This window comes from Arachis stenosperma, chromosome 5, assembly GCF_014773155.1.
Source record: "Arachis stenosperma cultivar V10309 chromosome 5, arast.V10309.gnm1.PFL2, whole genome shotgun sequence".
Lineage (NCBI taxonomy): Eukaryota > Viridiplantae > Streptophyta > Magnoliopsida > Fabales > Fabaceae > Arachis > Arachis stenosperma.
The window spans coordinates 63,381,534-63,400,160 of record NC_080381.1 but is presented as its reverse complement, the minus strand read 5'-3'; the positions used below and the strand labels follow the sequence as shown (position 1 = coordinate 63,400,160).

Genomic DNA, 18,627 nt, shown 5'->3' with positions numbered 1-18,627 from the left:
ATGGCAGAAATTGGTGAATTAAAAATTATTAAAATATATATATATATATATACGTTGCAAGTATAGTTCTTAACTCACCAGAAATCCACTTATCAATTTAGAAAGGTGTCACAGAAATTTAAATTTAAAATACTGGGAGTATGAATCCCAGGTCGTCTCCCAACGAGTTGCAGAAAAGTGTGCTATTTTATTAATCAGATGTTTTCAAAAAGGTTTGAGTTGAGTAAACAGGGAATTAAATTGGAGAATTTGAATAATGTAAATAAAAGCCTTGACTGGGAGTTGATTAGTTGGAAGCCCCATCAATGTTGGGGAACTCTCTAGATTAATTGATAATTAAAGGTTATCCTGTTTAGTTATCTCTTACTAGGTAAGGGAAAGTCAAACAAATTAGAATGCTATGTCTGTTCACAAGTTGCAATCCACTTAATAAAAAGGGATTAGTATTAGTGAATAGAGGACAAGCCAACAATAAACCCAATTATAATCTTTCCTTTAAGCTTTCCAACTCAAAGGTTCCTTTCAATCAACTCCCCATCAAGTTAGGGAACTACTCGCTCATTGTGAATGTAAAATTCATAACATATGAAAAGGAATTAAAGAAAGACATTGTAAATAAAAATCAAAATAATCAATTAAAAATAAAAGTAATCCTTGTATTAAATAATCCTAATAATATTCCAATGGTAAAATCAACAAAGCAAAGGATATGGAAGAGTAAAGCCAAGTAAAGAAAACGAACTGGAATGACGAAGTCTTGATGAGGTAATAACTCTTCTCAGTATCCCAATGCAAAAAGTGGTAGAAAAATAAAATCCTAAGAACTATCAATGTGTAGAGGGAAAACCTAGAGGGGGAGTAAAACTAGATCTAAAACTAAAACTGTGTAGAATGAATTGTTATCCCCGGGTTTTGCATGTTCTCTGGCTCTAGTCTGCTGTTCTGGGCCGAAAACTGGGTCAAAATAGGGTCCGGAATTGCCCCCAGCGAATTTTGCAAAATATGTAGATCGCGCACGTCACGCGATCGCGTCATCCATGCAGACGCGTCATTCGCGTTTTTCCTTGCCACGCGTTCGCGTCGTCCATGCCTCCGCGTCACTTGTGCTTTTCCATTCCGCGCGGTCGCGTGAGCCACGCGGCCGCGTCACTGCAATTTTTCCTCTTTCACGCGAACGCGTAAGCCATGCGGCCGCGTCATCTCTCGCTGGTTGTCTCCTCAATTTCTTGTGTTCCTTCCATTTTTTGCTAGCTTCCTTTCCACTCTCCAACTCATCCATGCCCTATAAAGCCTGAAACACTTAACACACAGATTACGGCATCAAATGGGATAAAGGAGAACTAAATTGCATAATTAAAAAGTCTCTACAAAGCAGTTTTCAACCATGTAATAATTTCAGGAAGAAAATATAAATACATGCTAAATTAATGAATAAGAGGGTAAGTGGTGCACGAAATTGTGATCATCAATGGCGCCATCAGTATGGTACGCTCAATCACAATCTCAACTCTTTATCACAACTTCGCACAACTAACCAGCAAGTGCACTGGGTCGTTCAAGTAATAAACCTTACGCGAGTAAGGGTCGATCCCACGGAGATTGTTGGTATAAAGCAAGCTATGGTCATCTTGTAAATCCCAGTCAGGAGGATTCAAATGGTTATGGAGGATTGATGATTAAAAGATAAATAAAACATAAAATAAAGATAGAGATACTTATGTAATTCATTGGTGAGAATTTCAGATAAGCGTATGGAGATGCTTTGTCCCTTCTGTCTCTCTGCTTTCCTACTGTCTTCATCCAATCTTTCTTATTCCTTTCCATGGCAAGCTGTATGTTGGGCATCACCGTTGTCAATGGCTACAGTCCCGTCCTCTCAGTGAAAATGTTCAACGCGCTCTGTCACAGCACGGCTATTCATCTGTCGGTTCTCGATCACGTCGGAATAGAATCCAGTGATTCTTTTGCGTCTGTTACTAACGCCCCACAATCGCGAGTTTGAAGCTCGTCACAGTCATTCAATCCCTGAATCCTACTCAGAATACCACAGACAAGGTTTAGACTTTCCGGATTCTCAAGAATGCCGCCATCAATTCTAGCTTATACCACGAAGATTCTGATTGAGGAATCCAAGAGATAAACATTCAAGCCTTGTTTGCATGTAGAACGGAGGTGGTTGTCAGGCACGCGTTCATAAGTGAGAATGATGATGAGCGTCACATAATCATCACATTCATCATGTTCTTGGGTGCGAATGAATATCTTAGAACAAGAATAAGCTGAATTGAATTGAAGAACAATAGTAATTGCATTAATACTCGAGGTACAGCAGAGCTCCACACCTTAATCTATGGTGTGTAGAAACTCCACCGTTGAAAATACATAAGTGATAATGGTGATCATTGGCTTCGGCCCCAGAGAGGGAACCAGAAGAACTAAGATGAAAATACAATAGCAAAAGGTCTTATTTATAGAGAACTAGTAGCTTAGGGTTTACAGAAATGAGTAAATGACATAAAAATCCACTTTCAGGCCCACTTGGTGTGTGCTTGGGCTGAGCATTGAAGTTTCCATGTGTAGAGACTTTTCTTGGAGTTAAACGCCAGCTTTTGTGCCAGTTTGGGCGTTTAACTCCCACTTCTGTGCCAGTTCCGGTGTTAAACGCCGGGAATTCTTGAGCTGATTTGGAACGCCAGTTTGGGCCATCAAATCTCGGACAAAGTATGAACTATTATATATTGCTAGAAATCCCAGAATGTCTACTTTCCAATGCAATTGAGAGCGCATCAATCAAGTTTCTGTAGCTCCAGAAAATCCACTTCAAGTGCAAGGAGGTCAGAATCCAACAGCATCTGCAGTCCTTTTCAGCCTCTTAATCAGATTTTTACTCAGATCCCTCAATTTCAGCCAAAAAATACCTGAAATCACAGAAAAATACACAAACTCATAGTAAAGTCCAGAAAAGTGAATTTTAAATAAAAACTAACAAAAATATAATAAAAACTAACTAAAACATACTAAAAACATACTAAAAACAATGCCAAAAAGCGTATAAATTATCCGCTCATCAGTAAGGATCATGATAAAACCACACAATTAAACACAATATAAACCATAAAATAGTGGTTTATCAACCTCCCCATACTTAAACATTAGCATGTCCTCATGCTTAATTGAAGGAGATAAGCTAAATAAGTATGAAGATGTAGAAAATCATGCAATGTCTGCGCCTTTTGGTGCTTCCTCCTGTGGTTGAGCTTCTTCTTCTTTAGATATGTCATGTATGTCCTCTTCCTCTTCAACATCTTCTATTTCTACTACCTCTTCAGCTGAGGTGTGTTTTGGTGGGCTTGGCTCCTCCTGATTCCTCTCCTGCAATGTGGTTTCGGACCTTAGAGTGATGGCATTAATACCACCCTTTGGGTTGGGTAATGGTTGAGAGGGGAGTCCACCAGAGCTTGAGGACTGGTTGTTGGAGTTGTTCATTGATCCAATTTGTTAGACAAGGGTTTGTAAAGTAGAAGTCAAAACATTCATAGTAGAAGGTTATTTTCCATGGCTTGTTACCTCTGATCAATGGCTTGTAGTAATTCATCATTAGGAGATGAAGAGGGGTAAGTCATCTGAGAGGTTTGCTGAGGATTTTGAGGCTGTCTGAGATGAGGTGCTCTGTAGGCCTGATTCTGATTCTGTTGCCTGAAGTTGTTACTGTTATTCAACCTCGAATTTCCATTGTTATCTCTACCTCCTCTGTTAGAATTGTCCCTCCAACCCTGGTTAGAATTGTCTCTCCAGCCTTGGTTAGAGTTATCCTGCCATCCTTGGTTATAGTTGCCACCTTGATTGTACCCTTGATTGGGGCGGTCATGAAAGTTATGAGTGGCTGCTACAGTGTTGTCTTCTGGTTAGAGCTGCGGACACTCATCGGTATAGTGACTGTAATCTGCACAGATTCTGCACACTCATTGTGGAACTAACTGCTGGCTGTGCTGTGGTGGAGAAGGCTGAACTTGCTGAGGTTGTTGTTGATTCAGTTGCATCTACTTCAGCAAGTTAGTCATTTCACATAAGCTCTGAGCTATAGTAGCATTCTCTTTACTAGTGGATACCTCCGCAACAGCTTTTGACCGACTTTGTCTCTGCCTATGATTCCTAGTAGAGTCAGCTAAGTCTCTGATCAATTGCCATGCTTCGTCCGTAGTGTTGTACTTTTTCATAGAACCATTGCAAGCACCTTCCAGTGTGGTCCTATCTTGAGATTTCAAACCCTGTGTAAAGTAACCGAGCAAAACAATCTTGTCAATCATATGATGGGGACATGCATCTCGAAGAGTATTGAAGCGTTCCATGTATTCATAGAGGGTCTCAGATTCATCTTGAACAATCATAGACATGTCCTTCCTCAGCTTATCGGCAACTTCAGCCGGAAAGAATTTATCTAGAAACTCTCTCCTAAGTGCATCCCAGTTGGAAACAATTGCTTCGGGTTGAGTGTAGTACCACTCTCTTGCCTTTCTCTCCAGAGAAAACGGGAAGGCTTTCAATAGAATAGAGATTTCATCAGTGCCATCACGCTTAACAGTAGAACAAGCGGTCTGGAAATCACTAAGATGCTTGATAGGCTCTTGAGCAGGTAAGCCATGAAATTTGGGCATCAAGTTGAGTAGTGAAGACTTTATTTCAAAATCTACAGCTACTGCTGGGTGGTGCGCCTGGAATGGTTGGAGTGTAAAATCAGGGGCTCCTTCCTCCTGGATAGTGACTCTTCTGGGCGCTGCCATGTCACCTGCACGTAAATCAACTGGATTAGTAGAGAGGGGGCTTGTTTCTTCCTTAGATGACGGTTCAGGTTCGTCCTCAAAGAGGAGTCGCCTACGCCGAGCTTGCCTTATATATGAAAGAGTTCTTTCAATCTCAAGGTCAAATGCTGGCAAGCTTGGATCAGGAAGTGAACGCGTCATTTAACGAAAGAAACGTATAGTTCATAGTGACAAAAATAAAATAAAATGCAAATAAATAAATTCTAATTAATAACTTTAGCACTATATTACAACTCCCCGGCAACGGCGCCAAAAATTGATGCGGCAGAAATTGGTGAATTAAAAATTATTAAAATATATATATATACGTTGCAAGTATAGTTCTTAACTCACCAGAAATACACTTATCAATTTAAAAAGGTGTCACAGAAATTTAAATTTAAAATACTGGGAGTATGAATCCCAGGTCTTCTCCCAACGAGTTGTAGAAAAGTGTGCTATTTTATTAATCAGATGTTTTCAAAATGGTTTGAGTTGAGTAAACAGGGAATTAAATTGGAGAATTTGAATAATGTAAATAAAAGCCTTGACTGGGAGTTGATTAGTTGGAAGCCCCATTAATGTTGGGGAACTCTCTAGATTAATTGATAATTAAAGGTTATCCTGTTTAGTTATCTCTTACTAGGTAAGGGAAAGTCAAACAAATTAGAATGCTATGTCTGTTCACAAGTTGCAATCCACTTAATAAAAAGGGATTGGTATTAGTGAATAGAGGACAAGCCAACAATAAACCCAATTATAATCTTTCCTTTAAGCTTTCCAACTCAAGGGGTCCTTTCAATCAACTCCCCATCAAGTTAGGGAACTACTCGCTCATTGTGAATGTAAAATTCATAACATATGAAAAGGAATTAAAGAAAGACACTGTAAATAAAAATCAAAATAATCAATTAAAAATAAAAGTAATCCTTGTATTAAATAATCCTAATAATATTCTAATGGTAAAATCAACAAAGCAAAGGATATGGAAGAGTAAAGCCAAGTAAAGAAAAGAAACTGGAATGACGAAGTCTTGATGAGGTAATAACTCTTCTCAGTATCCCAATGCAAAAAGTGGTAGAAAAATAAAATCCTAAGAACTATCAATGTGTAGAAGGAAAACCTAGAGGGGGAGTAAAACTAGATCTAAAAATAAAACTGTGTAGAATGAATTGTTATCCCCGGTTTCTGCATGTTCTCTGGCTCTAGTCTGCTGTTCTGGATCGAAAACTGGGTCAAAATAGGGCCCGAAATTGCCCCCAGTGAATTCTGCAGATCGCACACGTCACGCGATCGCGTCATCCATGCAGACGCGTCATTCGCATTTTTCCTTGCCACGCGTTCGCGTCGTCCACGCCTCCGCGTCACATGTGCTTTTCCATTCCGCGCGGTCGCGTGAGCAACGCGGCCGCGTGACTATGATTTCTCCTCTTTCACGCGAACGCGTGAGCCATGCGGCCGCGTCATTTCTCGCTGGTTGTCTCCTCAATTTCTTGTGTTCCTTCCATTTTTTGCTAGCTTCCTTTCCACTCTCCAACTCATCCATACCCTATAAAGCCTGAAACACTTAACACACAGATTACGACATCGAATGGGATAAAGGAGAACTAAAATGCATAATTAAAAAGTCTCTAGGAAGCAGTTTTCAACCATGTAATAATTTTAGGAAGGAAATATAAATGCATGCTAAATTAATGAATAAGTGGGTAAAGATCATGATAAAACCACACAATTAAACACAATATAAACCATAAAATAGTGGTTTATCAAACACACATCCTCATAGGTCCAAGTAGAGGGGGGATTATATGTCACGTATCCCATCACCAAACCCAGAATCTACTCAAGTGGGAGAAGGGATTTCAAGCATGGTTTCATGTTTCCTTTCCCAAGGTTCCCATAAAACCCAATTGCATTCAACCTCTTTTCCAAGATAATTTAATGCTAGAATGGAGAACGAAATCCTTTCTAGTGAATCAAAGAGAGATGAATACAAGAAGAAGAATAAAGACAATCAATCCATTAAAAAATAATAGAGCTCTCTTTCCCAATGGAAAGAGTTAGTAATTCATAACTAAAATATATTTACAAAAGTAAGAAAGAAAAAAAAGGAAATTGATGGTGAACGGAGAGGGTCCTAGGACTTCCCCCCAATCCAGCATACCTAATTCTATAAAACTAAGGCCTTTAAATAGGCTCTCATAAATTACAAACTTAAATGAAATTAAAAGCAAATTACAATGAAATAAAAATAAACTATTGTAGATGCTTCTTGTGGCCTTGATTGATTGATGAGTGTGGCTTGAATGAGAGTTGGAGTGGGCTTTATTGAAGGTTGACGGCTGCAGGGAGAAGTTGGCGTGTGGTTCCAAGTGCCACTCCCACTTGATTTTGCCCTTTGGAGTATGATCCACTTTGCAATGTTGAAAGTATGGAATTGGTTGGAACTCAAAATGAATGTTCACTATAAATTATTATCTATTGTTGGAAAGCCCTGGATGTTAGCTTTTCAATGCCTTTGGAATCAACTCATTTGGACCTTTGTAGCTCAAGTTATGCCCATTTGAAGGTAGATAGGTCAGTCTGTCAGGTAGCCCGGCGTGCCACGCCCATATATTATAAAACTGGCGTGCCACGCCCACTCTTTGGCATGCCATGCCTTAAATGATGCTCTCTAGCTATTAGAACTGGCGTGCCATGCCCAAGACTCCAAGTGGCACGCCATAGTGAGATTTTTGAGCTGGCGTGCCACACCTTCGATATCAAGTGGCACGCCCAGGTTTTGCAACGCTAAAATAATGGCCTTTTTCACATCCAGTTTTAACGTCCATTCTAGAGTGTTATATATCGTTGGAAAGCTCTTGATGTCAGATTTCCAACTCCACCAAGATCACATCAGTTGGACTTCTACAACTCAAGTTATGTCCCTTTGAAGAAGAAGAGGTCAGACTGGTAACTCTGCAGTGATGTCTTTTGCTCCCTGTATTTTCGGCGTCAATATCTTTATCAATTTCAGTGTCCATCATAAAGTGTTATATATGGTTGGAAAGCCCTGAATGTCTACTCTCTAATGAAAATAGAATCACCCCATTTGGAGTTGTGCACCTCAAGATATCTTCATTTGAATGAGAGGAGGTCAGGCTGGCATATGCCCCGGCGTGCCACGCCCATTTCTTGGCATGCCATGCCAATAGTGGGGCTCAAAATCACTCCTCTGGAACTTAAGCCTAGCGTGCCATGCCCAAAATACCAAGTGGCACGCCCTCTTTGATATCTTGGCTTCACAAACTTGGCGTGCCATGTCCAGAGCTCCAAGTGGCACGCCCATTGTGTTGTGTTAAGCAAACCTTCTCTGTTTCATTGGCCTAGTGTGCTATGCCCAGAGCTCCAAGTGGCACGCCAGCTTTCTTTGCTTCTTTTGGTGATTTGTTTGCTTCTTTTTCCACCTGAAATTTAACACAAACCATTTCAATGTACTGTACTACAATATATATTATTTGTTCCATGAAATTGCATTGATTCAATGGGATTGTGTTCTTTTTATAGCCCTTTTAGATAGGAAAAAGAGTACATGATGCGAAGTCATCACAATACCAAACTTAAACTTTGCTTGTGCTTAAGCAAATAAAGAATCATGCAATAGATTTTGACAAACCAAGGTGAGAAGAGTAGCAATATTTATGTTCATGGTTGGCTAGTTTCTTATGCATGCTACAATCACAAAAGACATTCAAATGATTGTTGCTTCTATCTAGCTCAGTTTATGAAATCTTTTTCTTTATGTTCCTTCCTTGAAACAAGCTTTTCATTCTTTTCTTAGCTTAACTTTTTGGGTGCTTTGCACCATGTGTTGAAATCTACGACTCTAAATGCTTTGTTTTCAAGTATTACCACTTGATACATAAGCACCACAAGCATTTAATTAGAGGACTCTTTATGCTCATTTGTTTCTTGTCTTTACTCTCTAATCATTGATGTTCAGAGCCTTGAGCTTTGAGGGAGTACTTTGCACTTGAGCCTAGCCTTGACTCTAAGTGTTTTGTTTTCAAGCTTTTTGCTTGATACCTAAACACCACAAGTACTTAACAAATGAATTGTCATTGGTACTCAGAGCCTTCAGCTTTCTCATTCTTTCCCTTTTTCTTTTTCTTGCCTTATTTGCATTTGCTTCTTCAAGGTTTTCATGATTTCAAAAATTTCATAAAATGTCCTAGATGAAAACTTCAATTAAATAAATTCAAATGCAATTGAGCAACAATAGTCATGCTAGCTTCCCAATACTTATATGCTCATGCTAACTTCTTCTTTAATGACCTTGTTTGTTTATGATCATGATACTTATTTGCTTTTGAACTCACAAAACTCAAGAGGGTAGTCATAATGTCATAGCACATATTACAATTCAACAATGAAGCTAAGCTTATTCACAACACACATGTATACAAAGGAAATAGAAGACAATCATGCAATCTAAATGTATTGAAAATAAGTAAGAGGAAAAGGAACTTTACCACCTTGTAGTTCATCGTCATTGTTGTTGTCACTTTCCTCCTATTCTTCCCCTTCCCACACCAAACTTAGAATGATTGCTTGTCCTCAAGCAACAAATAAAACAGTGGTGATGGGGTCTATGATAGTTCATGAATGTCTTAGAACAATAAAATGTGAGTAATACATGTGGTTAAGCAAGAAAAATTAATGATAAAATAAAGGCACAAGAAGTAAACAGAGGCAATATGGTTGCATTAATAAGGGGTGTGCATGGTACATAGCATGAAAGACAAGTGGCAACACCAAACTTAGTGTGACACTTTCATTTTAGCATGATGCAAGTACCCAGTAACGATTGAAAATCAAATTTGTTGCATGGCAAGACCAAACTTAGAATGCAATCATATGCCAAATTATTGAAAATAAACAAAACAAAGAAAGGAAATATTACCTACGGTTGGGTTGCCTCCCAACAAGCGCTCTTTTAATGTCATTAGCTTGACATGTTGTTATCAACTTTCTTCCTCTTCTTCCAGTTGATTAATAGAAATGACCTCAGAGGAGTAGAGGAGAAGCTTGATGGCCCCTATTTTGAGTGCCTCCCAGTAAGCTGTCTTTTGTTGTTAGCTTGATTTTCTTTGCTTGTTGGGGTAGGGGTCGAATTGTTTGTAGTTGACCTTCTCTTTTTCATGAATGTTGTCCTTCTTATCTTGGTCACAATCCTTATTCCAGTGCTTTGGTTGATTGCCTTCACTTCTTTGTTTTTAGAACTTGGGTGTTGTGAGATGGTTGGAGTATCCTCTTTATCAAGAGCTTCTTGGATTGTTGGCTCACTTGGTACAAAGATCTCTTTCTCTTGCTCTACCAATTCCTTATTTTCACCCTCATTAAGTACTTCTCCACTCCTTGAGCTAATGGCATAATATTCTTCCCCTGGCCAAGGAAAGACATTGGTTAGTTCATCAACAAATTATTGTGCCATTTGTCTCACGTGCTCTTCTTGATTTCTCCTTGAGATTTCCATATCTCTAATCCTTTCTCTGTTCTTTTCCCTTAAGAACTTATCCCTTAAGGACTCAATGAGATGGACAATTGAGGCTTGGGTCTGGGAAAGTTATTCTAATACAAAAGCTAGAAGGTTTTTGATGAGTTTGTAGAGGTGCATAGGTTGGACAATTACTGGGTGATGGTTCTTGATGAATGGGGTATGCAGCATTAAATTCCCTTCCCCAGCCACAAGTTGAGTAGTGATCAAAATATGGACCAGTTTGTGGCTCTGAGAAGTACACCATTTCATGTTCTTGAAACTTCCACCCACCATGAGCATAATAATGTGAGTCATTCTGTGGTGGTGGAAAGTTTCCTATGAAATTTGATTGATCATTTTGTGGTCCTGGAGCATATCCCAATTGGGTAGATGATGAGCGGATAATTTATACGCTTTTTGGCATTGTTTTTAGGTAGTTTTTAGTAAGTTCAAGCTACTTTTAGGGATGTTTTCATTAGTTTTTATGTTAAATTCACATTTCTGGACTTTACTATGAGTTTGTGTGTTTTTCTGTGATTTCAGGTAATTTATGGCTGAAATTGAGGGACTTCAGCAAAACTCTGAAAAAGGCTGACAAAAGGACTGCTGATGCTGTTGAAATCTGACCTCCCTGCACTCAAAATGGATTTTCTGGAGCTACAGAACTCCAAATGGCGCGCTCTCAACGGCGTTAAAAAGTAGACATCCAGAGCTTTCCAGCAATATATAATAGTCCATACTTTATTTGGAAATTGACGACGTAACTTGGCGTTGAACGCCAAGTACATGCTGCTGTCTGGAGTTAAACGCCAGAAACACGTCATGATCCAGAGTTGAACGCCCAAAACACGTTATAACTTGGAGTTCAACTCCAAGAAAAGCCTCAGCTCGTGGATAGATCAAGCTCAGCCCAAGCATACACCAAGTCGGCCCCGGAAGTGGATTTATGCATTAATTACTTATGTAAACCCTAGTAGCTAGTCTAGTATAAATAGGATAAGTTACTATTGTATTAGACATCTTTGGTCTCAGTTTTGTTTTATTCTTAATCTTAAGAGGCTATTGATCACGTTTTGGGGGCTGGCCATTCGGCCATGCCTGAACCTTTCACTTATGTATTTTCAACGGTGGAGTTTCTGCACACCATAGATTAAGGGTGTGGAGCTCTGCTGTACCTCAAGTTTCAATACAATTACTATTACTTTCTATTCAATTCTCTTTTATTCTTATTCCAAGATATACGATGCATAACACTTTGATGAATGTGATGATCCGTGACACTCATCATCATTCTCACCTATGAACGCGCGTGACTGACAACCACTTCCGTTCTACTCTAGGCCGGGCGCATATCTCTTAGATTCCCCAACAGAATCTTCGTGGTATAAGCTAGATAGATGGCGGCATTCATGGGGATCCGGAAAGTCTAACCTTGTCTGTGGTATTCCGAGTAGGATCCTGGGAATCCGGAAAGTCTAACCTTGTCTGTGTTATTCCGAGTAGGATTCCGTTATTGAATGACTGTGACGAGCTTCAAACTCCTAAAGGCTGGGCGTGATGACAAACGCAAAAGAATCAATGGATTCTATTCCAACCTGATTGAGAACCGACAGATGATTAGCCGTGCTGTGACAGAGCATTTGGAACGTTTTTACTGAGAGGATGGGATGTAGCCATCAGCAAGGGTGATGCCTCCAGACGATTAGCCGTGCAGTGACAGCGCATAGGACCATTTTCCCGAGAGGATTGAAAGTAGCCATTGATGATGGTGATGCCCTACATACAGCTTGCCATGGAAAGGAGTAAGAAGGATTGGATGAAAGCAATGAGAAAGTAGAGATTCAAGAGGAGCACAGCATCTCCATACGCCTATCTGAAATTCCCACTATTAATTTACATAAGTATTTCTATCCCTTTTTATTTTCTATTTATTATTAATTTTTGAAACCCATAAGCATTTAATCTGCCTAACTGAGATTTACAAGGTGACCATAGCTTGCTTCATACCAACAATCTCTGTGGGATCGACCCTTACTCACGTAAGGTATTACTTGGATGATCCAGTACACTTGCTGGTTAAGTTGAACGGAGTTGTGTCCACACATAGGTGCCATAATAATGATCCCATACAACAACAAAGAATACTACATTGATGTGATCACAATTTTGTCCACCAAGTTTTTGGCGCCGTTGCCGGGGATTATTTGAATTACAATTACGTGCAACTACAGCACCAAGTTGATCCGGCAACAACACCAAGTTTTTGGCGCCGTTGCCGGGGATTGTTCGAGTTTGGACAATTGGCGGTTCATCTTGTTGCTCAGATTAGGTAATCTTCTTTTCAAAAACTTTTTCAAAATTTTTCTTTTCTTTTTCGTTTTTCCAAAAATATTTTCGAAAAAAATTAATAAAAATCCAAAAAAATTAGAAAATCATAAAAATCAAAAATATTTTGTGTTTCTTGTTTGAGTCTTGAGTCAATTTTTAAGTTTGGTGTCAATTGCATGCTTTAAAAATTTTTCTTGCATTTTTTGAAAATTCCATGCATTCATAGTGTTCTTCATGATCTTCAAGTTGTTCTTGATAAGTCCTCTTGTTTGATCTTGATGTTTTCTTGCTTTGTGTTGTTTGTTGTTTTCTTATGCATTTTTTGTTTGTTAGTATCCATGCATTAAAGATTTCTATGTTTGGTGTCTTGCATGTTTTATTTGCATCAAAAATTTTTCAAAATTATGTTCTTGATGTTCATCATGATCTTCAAAGTGTTCTTGGTGTTCATCTTGACATTCATAGCATTCTTGCATGCATTCATTGTTTTGATCTAAAAGTTTCATGCATTGAGTATTTTTGTTGTTTTTCTCTCTCATAATTAAAAACTCAAAAATCAAAAAAATATCTTTTCCATATTTCCCTCCAAATTTTCGAAATTTTGGGTTGACTTCGTCAAAAAAATTTTAAAATTAGTTGTTTCTTACAAGTCAAGTCAAATCTTCAAAAATTTAAAAATCTTATCTTTTTAAAATCTTTTTCAAAAATCATATCTTTTTCATTTTTTTATCATTTTCGAAAATTTCAAAAATATTTTTCAATTTGTTTTCAAAATCTTTTTCTTATCTCTATATCAAATTTTCGAAAATATGCTAACAATTAATGTGATTGATTCAAAAATTTGAAGTTTGTTACTTTCTTGTTAAGAAAGGTTCAATCTTTAAATTCTAGAATCTTATCTTGGAGTTTCTTGTTAGTTAAGTCATTTTAAAAAAATTAAATCTTTTTCAAAATATCTTTTTATTAAAATTTTTATCTTATCTTTTTATCTTATCCTTCTCAATATTTTATCTTTTTCAAAATTTGATTTCAAAATATCTTATCTAACTTCTTATCTTCTTATCTTTTTAAAATTTAATTTCAAATCTTTTTCAATCAACTAACTAACTCTGTGTTTGTTTCTTATCTTTTTCAAAACCACCTAACTACTTTTCCCTCTCTAATTTTTGAAAATATCTCACCCTTTTCAAAAATTCTTTTTAATTAACTAAGTGTTTCATGTTTTAATTTTAATATCTTTTAATTTTCGAAAATACTAACCCCTTTTTCAAAATTATTTTCGAAATTCTCCCTCTCTTTTCTTATTCTATTTAATTATTTAATTACTAACACTTCTCTTCACCTATCTCCATCTAAATATCCGAATCCCCTCTTCTACATTCTTCTCCCCCTTCTTTTTCTACTAACATAAAAGAATCTCTATACTGTGACATAGAGGATTCATCTTCTTTTCTTGTTTTCTTCTCTTTCATATGAGCAGGAACAAGGAAAAAGGCACTCTTGTTGAAATTGATCCAGAACCTGAAAGGACTTTGAAGAGGAAACTAAGAGAAGCTAAATTACAACAATCCAAAAGTAACCTTTCAGAAAATTTCGAACAAGAGAAGGAGATGGCAGCCGAACCCAATAATAATAATGCAAGGAGAATGCTTGGTGACTTCACAAAGCCAACGTCCAAATTTGATGGAAGAAGCATCTCCATTCCTGCCATTGGAGCCAACAACTTTGAGCTGAAACCTCAGCTAGTTGCCTTAATGCAACAAAACTGCAAGTTTTATGGACTTCCATCTGAAGATCCTTATCAGTTTTTAACTGAGTTCTTGCAGATCAGTGAGACTGTAAAGACGAATGGAGTTGATCCTGAAGTCTACAGACTCATGCTTTTCCCTTTTGTTGTAAGAGACAGAGCTAGAATATGGTTGGATTCACAACCTAAGGATAGCCTGGACTCCTGGGATAAGCTGGTCACAGCCTTCTTGGATAAATTCTTTCCTCCTCAAAAGCTGAGCAAGCTAAGAGTGGATGTTCAAACCTTCAAACAAAAAGATGGTGAATCCCTCTATGAAGCTTGGGAAAGATACAAGCAGCTGACCAAAAGATGTCCATCTCACATGTTTTCAGAATGGACCATATTAGATATATTCTATTATGGTCTCTCTGAATTTTCGAAAATGTCATTGGACCATTCTGCAGGTGGATCTATTCACCTAAAGAAAACGCCTGAAGAGGCTCAAGAACTCATTGACATGGTTGCAAACAACCAATTCATGTACACTTCTGAGAGGAATTCCGTGAATAATGGGATACCTCAGAAGAAAGGAGTTCTTGAAATTGATGCTCTGAATGCCATATTGGCTCAGAACAAAGTGTTGACTCAGCAAGTCAACATGATCTCTCAAAGTCTGAATGGATGGCAACATGCATCCAACAGTACTAAGGAGGCAGCTTCTGAAGAAGCTTATGATCTTGAGAACCCTGCCATGGCAGAGGTTAATTATATGGGTGAACCTTATGGAAACACCTATAACTCATCATGGAAAAATCATCCAAATTTCTCATGGAAGGATCAACAAAAGCCTCAACAAGGCTTTAATAATGGTGGACGCAATAGGCTGGGCAATAGCAAGCCTTTTCCATCATCTTCTTAACAACAGACAGAGAATTCTGAACAAAACACTTCTAATTTAGCCAATGTAGTCTCTGATCTGTCAAAGGCCACTTTCAGTTTCATGAGTGAAACAAGATCCTCCATCAGAAATCTAGAGGCACAAGTGGGCCAGCTGAGTAAGAAAGTCATTGAAACTCCTCCCAGTATTCTCCCAAGCAATACAGAAGAGAATCCAAAAGGAGAGTGCAAGGCCATTGATATAATTAATATGGCCGAATGCACAAGGGAGGAGGAGGACGAAAATCCTAGTGAGGAAGACCTCCTGGGACGTCCCTCAAGCAAGAAGGAGTTTCCTATTAAAGATCCAAAGGAATCTGAGGCTCATATAGAGACCATAGAGATTCTATTAAATCTTCTTCTGCCATTCATGAGCTCTGAAGACTATTCTTCCTCTGAAGAGGATGAAGATGTGACTGGAGAGCAAGTTGCTCAATATTTAAGAGCTATCATGAAGTTGAATGCCAAGTTGTTTGGTAATGAGACTTGGGAAAGTGAACCTCCCTTGCTCATTGGTGAACTAGACACCTGGATTCAGAAAACTCTACCTCAAAAGAGACAAGATCCTGGCAAGTTCTTAATACCTTATACCATAGGCACCATGACCTTTGAAAAAGCTCTATGTGATCTAGGGTCAGGGATAAATCTTATGCCACTCTCTGTAATGGAGAAGCTGTGGATCATTGAGGTATAACCTGCCTTGTTCTCATTACAATTGGCAGACAAGTCATTGAGACAAGCTTATGGAATAGTGGAGGACGTGTTAGTAAAGGTTGAAGGCCTTTACATCCCTGCTGATTTCATAATCTTAGACACTAGGAAGGAAGATGATGAATGCATCATCCTTGGAAGACCTTTCCTAGCCACAGCAGGAGCTGTGATAGATGTCAACAGAGGTGAACTAGTCCTTCAATTGAATGGGGACTACCTTCTTTTTAAGGCACATGGCCATCCCTCTGTGACAAAAGAGAGTAAGCATGAAGAGCTTCTCTCAGTTCAGAGTCAAGAAGAGCCCCCACAGTCAAACTCTAAGTTTGGTGTTGGGAGGCCACAACCAAACTCTAAGTTTGGTGTTAAGACCCCATATCCAAACTCTACGTTTGGTGTTGGGACTATACAACATTGACCTGATCACCTTGTGGCTCCATGAGAGCCACTGTCAAGCTATTGACATTAAAGAAGCGCTTGTTGGGAGGCAACCCAATTTTATTTATCTAATTTTTATTTTATTCTATTTTATTGTTATTTTGTGTTTTATTAGGTACATGATCATGAGGAGTCACGAAAAAATCATAAAAATTAAAAACAGAATCAAAAACAGCAGAAGAAAAAAATCACACCCTGGAGGAAGCACAGACTGACGTTCAACGCCAGTAAGATGCATCTGGCCGGCGTTCAACGCCAGAACGGAGCATCATTCTGGCGTTGAACGCCAGAAACAAGCAACATTCTGGCGCTGAATGCCAGGAATGTGCCTAGAGAAGAAAAGCTGGCGCTGAACGCCAGTAACAAGCATGAAACTGGCGTTCAACGCCAGAAACATGCTTTACATGGGCGTTGAACGCCTAGAATGTGCACCACACGGCGTTTAAACGCCAGAATGGTGTGCAAAGGCAATTTACACGCCTATTTGGTGCAGGGATGGAATTTCTTGACACCTCAGGATCTGTGGACCCCACAGGATCACCTCAGGATCTATGGACCCCACAGGATCCCCACCCACTATATTCCCACCTTACCTCCTAATCCTATTTTTGTGATTTGTATTCCCCATGTCACACTTCCCAACACTCTTCACCAATCACCTCAATTCCTCTTCCCAATCACCCCCTTCACCACTCACATCCATCCACTCTTCCCCATAAACCCCACATACCTTCAAAATTCAAAAACATTTTCCCACCCAATCCCACACTAAATGGCCGAAACTTCACTCTCCCCTCTCCCTATATATACCCTTCCATTCTACTTCATTTTCACACAACACAACCCCCTCCTCCATACCTTGACCGAACCTACACTTTCCCTTCTCCTCCATATTCTCTTCTTCTTCTTCTTCTCTTCTTTCTTCTATTGCTCGAGGGCAAGCAATATTTTAAGTTTGGTGTGGTAAAAGCATAAGCTTTTTTGTTTTTCCATTACCATCAATGACACCTAAGGCCGGAGTATCCTCTAGAAAAGGAAAAGGGAAGACAAAAGCTTCCACCTCCGAGTCATGGGAGATGGAAAGATTCATCTCCAAGAGCCATCAAGACCACTTCTATGATGTTGTGGCAAAGAAGAAGGTGATCCCTGAGGTCCCTTTCAAGCTCAAGAAAAATGAGTATCCGGAGATCCGACATGAAATCCGAAGAAGAGGTTGGGAAGTCCTAACCAACCCCATGCAACAAGTCAGAATCTTAATGGTTCAAGAGTTCTATGCCAATGCATGGATCACTAGGAACCATGATCAAAGTATGAACCCGAGTCCAAATAATTATCTCACAATGGTTCGGGGGAAATACTTAGATTTTAGTCCGGAGAATGTGAGATTGGCGTTCCACTTGCCCATGATGCAAGGAGATGAACGCCCCTACACTAGAAGGGTCAACTTTAATCAAAGGTTGGACTAAGTCCTAATGGACATATGTGTGGAAGGAGCTCAATGGAAGAGAGACTCCAAAGGCAAGCCAGTTCAACTAAGAAGACTAGACCTCAAGCCTGTGGCTAGAGGATGGTTGGAGTTCATTCAACGCTCCATCATTCCCACTAGCAACCGATCTGAAGTTACTGTGGATCGGGCCATCATGATTCATAGCATCATGATTGGAGAGGAAGTAGAAGTTCATGAGGTCATCTCCAATGAAATCTACAAAATAGCCGACAAGCCCTCCACCATGGCATGGCTAGCTTTCCCTCACCTTATTTGCCATCTGTGTTACTCAGCTGGAGTTATCATAAAAGGAGACATCCTCATTGAAGAGGATAAGCCCATCACCAAGAAGAGGATGGAGCAAGCAAGAGAGACCCTTCACGATTCTCAAGAGATGCATGAGGAAGCTCATCATCAAAAAATCCCTGAGATGCCTCAAGGGATGCACTTTCCTCCCAACAACTATTGGGAACAACTCAACACCTCCTTAGAAGATTTGAGCCACAATGTGGAATAATTAAGGGTGGAACATCATGAGCACTCCATCATTCTCCAAGAGATAAGAGAAGATCAAAGAGCAATGAGAGAGGAGCAACAAAGGCAAGGAAGGGACATAGAAGAGCTTAAGAACATCATTGGTCCTTCAAGAAGAAGACGCCACTAAGGTGGATTCATTCCTTGTTCT

The 18,627-nt window shown here is 39.1% G+C and overlaps 1 non-coding gene across 1 annotated transcript; it reads right to left on the bottom strand.

The window, feature by feature from the left end:
• Positions 1-14,654: 14,654 nt before the first annotated feature.
• Positions 14,655-14,762, bottom strand: LOC130983798 (small nucleolar RNA R71). Its single transcript, XR_009087773.1, has one exon. It is a non-coding gene; the product is annotated as a small nucleolar RNA R71 (small nucleolar RNA).
• Between the last annotated feature and the right edge of the window lie 3,865 nt (positions 14,763-18,627).